A 6,734-nucleotide genomic window follows, 5' to 3' on the forward strand; every position below is an offset into this window, starting at 1 on the left:
AGATAAACAATAATAATAAATACAATAAAATGATAATAGAGTAATAAAATAAAAATAGAAAATACATACCTATAATAAAACTGCCAGAATCACCACTCTTGTGTTTTGGGGCCATTATTAAGTAAAATAAGGGTTAACTGTTGCCAAGCTGTGACACCACAGCAGAGGGTCTGATAAGGACAAGGCAGCCAGTGACTAATGGGGGTTGGGGGTAGCATACAGGGCATCCATGCACTGAACCAGGGGATGCCTCACGCCCTGGGCAGGACCCACAAGGACAGTTCAAGATCTCACCCCACCACTCAGAATAGCAAGCAATTTAAAACTCATGAATTTCTGGAATTTTCCATCTGCTATCTTCAAGCCGCAATTGACCGTCACTCAAACAGCAGAAAGTGAAACTGTGATAACGGGGCTGACGGTAGGAGGCCTTCCCCAAGGCCCAGACAGAGTCGGTACTCCCTCCTGGGTCTCCCCGCAGCAGTCGGCACGTCCCCGCCTGTCCCTCCATCACTGCACACACGCACCAAAACCCTGCCTGGCACTGCAGGTTCCAGGGTTGGCCTCCCTGCCCAGGCTGTGGCTCCTCCAGGGCCCAGGCAGGCTCACAGAGCCCACCTGCTTGGACTCCTCTCTCTCAGGTGCAGGAGAAGGTCTGTAGTGTGTAAGGGTGACCCTGGAGAGTGATGATGGGCACCTGGCCTAGGCCAGGGGCTCAGGGGTGGGGCTACGATACAGAGCAGGCAGGCAGCAGAATCTGGTGCTCAGTTGGATGCGTGGCTCAAGGAACCGATGAATGGCCCTAGTGCTGTGGACAATGATAGAGAGAGTAGTTCTGGTGCCCCACCAGGCATGGCTCTCACAGCCTTGGCCACCTTCCTTGAGTTCTCCTCCAAGAAGGGCCTGAGAAACCATTCCTGGAGTCCAGGCGCCCCCTAGTGGTTGAAACAGCACCTGCCCAAGAACTAGAGGCAATGGCAGGCCCGGTCCATGGGCCTCCTTCCCGCATGGCTGCTTGACCCCTGCCCCGCACAGCAAGGTGTGTTCCAGGGTCTCATTCACTGGGAGGCTCAAGTCCTGTGATTCCCGTCGCCCCGTCCTGGATGGCTGTGAGCGCTCCTCCTGACCACGGTCCCAAGGACCCCACCCCAGGCCCTGTTCCCCTAACAGTGGCTGTGGTCTCCAGCCCTGCTCTGACGTTCCTGCCCGTGCCATCCAAGCTGGCCTGGCAGCCTCTGAGTGGGCGCTCAGGTCTCCTGGAGAACCCGCCCCACCCCTGGGTGGCCGTGCTCCGAGCGGCCACCCCAGCCCTGGGTCGGGGACAGCGCTCTGTCCAACCCACGCAGTGTCCTAGATGTGCTTGAATGTGAGGCCTGCTGGGGCTGTGCCTCCTGCTGGGGTCCCTCACCCCCTTGCGGACACCTCTCTGTTTCCCTGCATCTCCCTGGGCGCCTCAGAGCCCCCTGCTCGCAACAGTTCCTTCATCCTCTCTTCTTCCTACCATTTCACATCTGCTTACAGAATACCAGCCTAACAACCACCTCTTCTAGGAAGCCCTCCTTGATTATTTATCAAACAACTGCCTACCGTTGTTTCGCCATACCAGCCAGGCGTGTGAAATGGAGCTACAGCCCCGGACCTCCAGCAGGGGAGCCGGCGGGGCAGAGCTGTTCTTCCAGCAGAAGGCAACACACAGGGACCCACACAAGGGACGCACAGGTGGCGGGGGCGGCATCAAGGATGCATTCCTGGGGCCAGTGCTGTGGTGTAGTGGGTAAAGCCACAGCCTGCAATGCCAGCATCCCTTATGGGCACTGGTTCAAGTCCTGGCTGCTCTACTTCTGACCCAGTTCCCTGCTAACACTCCTGGGAAAGCGGTAGAAGATGGCCCAAGTGCTTGGGCCCCTGCACCTACATGGGAGACCCAGAAGAAGCTCCTGGCTCCTGGATTTGAATCGGCTCAGCTCCAGCCATTGTGGCCATTTGGGGAAAGAACCAGTGGATGGAAGACCTCTCTCTCTCTCTCTCTCCCTCCGCCTCCCCATCTCTCCCCCTGCCCCCCATCACTCTACCTGCCAAATAAATAAGTCATTAAAAAGATGGAGGGAGAGGAGGAGGAGGGGGAGGAGGAAGAAAGGGGAGGAGGAAGAAGTGGAAGGAGGAATAAGAGGGAGAAGGCAAGGTCTTTACTGGAGGATGGTGTTGGGGGGGCTTTGCCTTGGGGGGCTGGGCAGCAGGTGCTGAAAGCAAAGGCAGGAGGGGGCTGACTGGGGAGCCGACATCCTTTAGGAGGCGAAGAGCAGGTGTGCTGAGCCCAAGGGAGGGTGTGAGAGCACGCCTGGAGGATGAGCCACTGCACACTGGGGTTTACGATGCCGAGAGGCAGTGTTTGTAGAATTACACGCGAAGAGCTTAAAAATAAGTAATGACGTTCATCTTCAGTTCACCCAAGCCTGTAATTTGATACCTGGCCGCGGGCAGGGCCACTGCAGGCAGAGGATTAAACTCTACTGGCCCTGTGACCTCGCCCTGGCTGGGTCAGTGTTACAGCCAAGTAGCTGTCCGACCTAGACCTAATTAGAACAAGTATGTGGCTGGCTGAGCCCTGGGGGCGGGGTGGGGGAGGGGCTGTCGGAGCAGCCCGGGGACCAGGGTCCTGGAGCAAGGGGCGCCGCCCTCCCGGGCACACCCTCAGGACTGCCCTGCAGCCCCCAGGCTGGCCCCTCTCTCTGCTGCGACCCCATCTGGGGCAGGACGGCTGGGTGTGGGCGTGGCCGGGGTCCAAAGCAGCTACAGCGCAGGCAGAGGAGGAAAGTCGGCATTCATGGCCGCCGATTGGTACAGGGACCACACAAGAAAGCCCTTGCAGGAACAAGAGAAAACTCGGATCTCAGGAAACTCGTCCCTCGTCGCTGAAGTGTGGGGTGGCCAGACTTGCCCAGGCCAAGGGCTCCTCCCCACAGCCTCAATCCCATACCCCAGGCACCCGCTTGGGGCAGTATTAGGCTGTGCAGGAGGTTGAGGCGGGGTTGGGGGCGTTGGAAGATTCGTGAGACCTCCTGAGCTTCTCAGGAAAGACGTTGTGGCCGAGAAGGGTGTGGGGCTTTGTAGTCACAGGAGTCATCCCACGGCTCCCCGCTCCGGCGGGCGGTGAAGAAGGCTGGCCTGGGCCGGCTCGGGGCACCAGCAGCATGGGCTTTAGCCCCGGAAGGGACTGAGGCCGTGGGGAAAGCAGCCCCCTTTGCCGCGAAGGGACCAGAGCGCTCTCCCTCCCCGGGGGCAGTGAGCAGCCTGGCGAGAGCCACCTCGCGTGCCTCAGGGTCGAGTGAGAGGACGCGGGAAACACGTTGGCCACTGACCCCAGCGTTGTTAACAGGCACTGGGGCTCCGCCACCAAGGTAGGCAGCGGGGTGAAGCTTCCACTGGTTTATCCCAAATGACAGCATCCCCAGGGCTGGACCAGGCTAAAGCCAGGGCCAGGAACTCCATCCGGGTCTCCCATGTAGGTGGCAGGGGTCCAAATACTTGGGCTGTCGGGTGCTGCTTTCCCAGGTGCATTGTCAGGGAGCTGGAGGGGAAGTGGAGCAGTGGGGACTGGAACCAGCGCTCTGGCATGAGATACTGTGGGTAGGTCCTCTGATGAGGTTGCACCGGCTTTTGTGCCTCATCTAGCAAAGCAGGCATCTGACCCCCTGCAGTGCCGTCAGGAACCCCCAGATCTGGGACGCTGCTGAGGTTCCTGCCTCTGCTGGATAAACGTGTACAGATGCGCAGGTCCTACCCAGGGCTGCAGGGCACGCTGGGGATCAGAGGCAGGGAAAGTCAGAGCTCAAGCAAGCTGCGCACCTACTTGTTCTGTTTTATCTCTGATAAGCATTTTATCTCAGCCGCCTGCTGGGAGCAGTGGAGGGGCAGGCCCACCTGCGTGGGCTGTGGGCCGGGAGCAGGAGTGTCTGGGTGTGGGGCTGGGTGGGGCCAGGAGGCCTCCATCGACCTGACCTGATTCCCACATTCCGGGGGCTCTCACACCGCATCCATGCACTAACCTCTTCCCCAGGGCCTGCCCAGAACGGAGTCCCTGCCCAGAGCCAGGCATCCCCAGTCATGCTCGCCAGTGGGCATCCCGGCTCCCTCTCGGCCTCCCCCGCAGCCTCCGGCAGTCAGCACTGGGCGCTAACAGAAGAGGGGGAGTCGGGGCTCTCCTGCAGCCCTGCTTAGCTCCCGCCAATGTGAGAAGTGCACGTGGCTTCCCAGGCTGCCGTGGAGGGCGGGATGGTGCGCAGGCAGCCTGGGAAGCGTCAGCGGTGGGAACTGGGAGGTGCATATGTTTTTGTAATAATAAAAATGATTCCAGGGTGTGGCCAGTCCCCTTATCTTCTTCCTGGCATCAGTGTTTCAGGGAAGCAGGCAGTCACCAGGCTACCAGGTACACACGCCAGGTAAGAAGTAGGAGGGGCGGGGGAAGGCTCCGCCTGTGCCCTGGGAAAGGCCCCTGGATGCCCCTGGGCTGCACGGGGCTACCCTGGGAGACTGCTAGGGGCCCCGTGGCCTTGCCCTGCCTCTGCCCTGGCCTGCAGGATGCTCACTCGTTCTCTCACTTGGAGCTAGGACGCTCGTGTCCTCTGCCTCCCCTACCCCGCGGTGTTCTTCTGCAGACGTGTGTGCATGCTGCTGACTGTGCCAGAGTCAGGCCGAGTCCCAGGAGCCTCCACAAGGAGCTGTGGCTCTTGCATTATGAGTTGACTTCACAAAAGCCCCGCTCCCTGCTCAGGGAGTTCCCGCTTCTGCAGCCCGCAGCCGGCTGTTGACGTGCAAGTGACAGCACCGCTCAGCCACCCACGGCCATGGCCAGGTTCATTTCCCCCTCTTGAGCTGGTAGGTCCTTGACTTCCCCATCCAACAGCCGTCCAATTTTGTTGTGTCCCAGACAGAAGCAGGTGGGGAGAGGCAGCCCAGAGCTAATGCACCCAGCCTTGGGTGCAGGCCGGCCTGGCTCTGGGGCCCCTACCCCACGGAAGCCAAGGTCACAGGTGCTGACCAATCTCTTCCCGATGCCCAGCTGAGGGTCTGCAGGCTCGTGCCTCTGGCTCCTTTGGTTTTGCAGTTGGGAACCAGGCATGTGGGGGGAAGGGGGGGGGAACACAGGCTTCAGCCGCCTCCCTGCCTCCCTGCCACACCCCAGCCCTTGACCTCCGTGTCCATGGCTCTGAGCTTCTGCTGCTTCGTCACCTCCCTCTTTCTCCTCTGTCTGTGATCCCACTCTCCTGTCTTCTCTTTCGGCTGTTTTCTACTCCTCTCCCTGCCTCCAGTCCTCTTTGTCACTCTCTCATCTCCCTCTCTTTCTGGACCTTCATTTTGGCTCCCTCAGCTTGCCTACCCATAACGCCCTGCCCTTCCAAGGAGACATTTTCAAATGGGAGAAAAGATAGCCACCACGTTCCCGCCAATGTCACAGCCCTGCCCCCCCCCCAGACCCCCAAATCCTGCCGGAGGTTCCAGATGGTGGCTCCCGTGCCCTCCCCAGAGTCCTTACTGGGGGTGCACACTCTGCAGGTGCACACCTCAGAGCAGAGCAGCCCAGGAATCCCACACAGAGCCGACCGGATCAGGCCGGAAGGAAGCACCAGGGCCCTTCAATGGGTTCATGGACAATCGGGTGAAAATATAAGTGTATCTGGGCGACAGAAACGTTTGAAATCCCTACACGCCAAAGGTCTCAGAACGTCCACAGGGATGCGTACTCTGAAAACGCTATGCACGGTTTCAGGAAACTTCTGCACTAAAATAAACTTCTCGTGAGCAGCATTTGTCCAGGAGCTCTCTGGGGTCTCCTCCTATTCCTTCCCCGCAGCCAAACCCCGGCCCTGCCCAGCCACGGGCCACGGGCCTCCCACACCTTCCCGCGCCCCACCCACCTCCTCCTCTGCCTAGCTCGGCTCTGACGGCTCTGATGGTGACAGCAAGGGCGTTCCCAGTGGAGCATGGGGGGGCGGGGGGCAGGAGGGGGCCTGAGCGGAGGATCGGGCCCAGAGGAGAAGGCAGACGACGGGTGCCTGATCCTTGGGGTTTCCCCAGATTGAACACAGCGAGTGGCCAGGGTACGCTCCCTGGGACACAGCACCGGGGAGCTGGCTAGGAGCAGGAGCTCTGGCTAGAAGACACTGTGACCGCTCCGTCTGCCCCCTCCGTGTCCTTCGAGAGCAGGCATCACGTCCCACAGAGCAGCCAGAGTCTGCAGAGGCCGTGTGAGAGGGCCCGCGGCACCCAGGGTTCTCCTGGCCCCCGACACCAATGCTCCGCGCAGACGCAGGCTCTCCAGCTTCCTCCGCACCCCGCCCGGTCCTTGCTGACCACCTGGGTCAATGCAGTAGTCCCACTCTGTGCCGGGTCTCCCTGAGGACAGGGAGTCACCCTGGATCTCCCAGCCGGCCTTCTCAGGTCTGACTCCTGCCTGAGGTCCCCTCGCCTGGGCTCCAGCCCAGCTTCTCTCACTGGCCGCCCACCCGCCTCCTGCTGTCTCTCTACCCCAGGCTCCCTTCCACACAGCTGCCTGCCAGCTGCTCTTGCAAAACAAACAAAAACCAGTCACCCTCCTGCTTCTGCAACCGGCTCCTGGGGCCTGGTTCCCAAACTTCTTTGATCCCTGCTGGTCATTCTTAACTGTTAGCACACATCTCTATGACTGTGTGTTTGTTTATGTATAGACTGTGTTGACGGGCGCTGCCATCATTAGC

This window comes from Oryctolagus cuniculus, chromosome 1, assembly GCF_964237555.1.
Source record: "Oryctolagus cuniculus chromosome 1, mOryCun1.1, whole genome shotgun sequence".
Lineage (NCBI taxonomy): Eukaryota > Metazoa > Chordata > Mammalia > Lagomorpha > Leporidae > Oryctolagus > Oryctolagus cuniculus.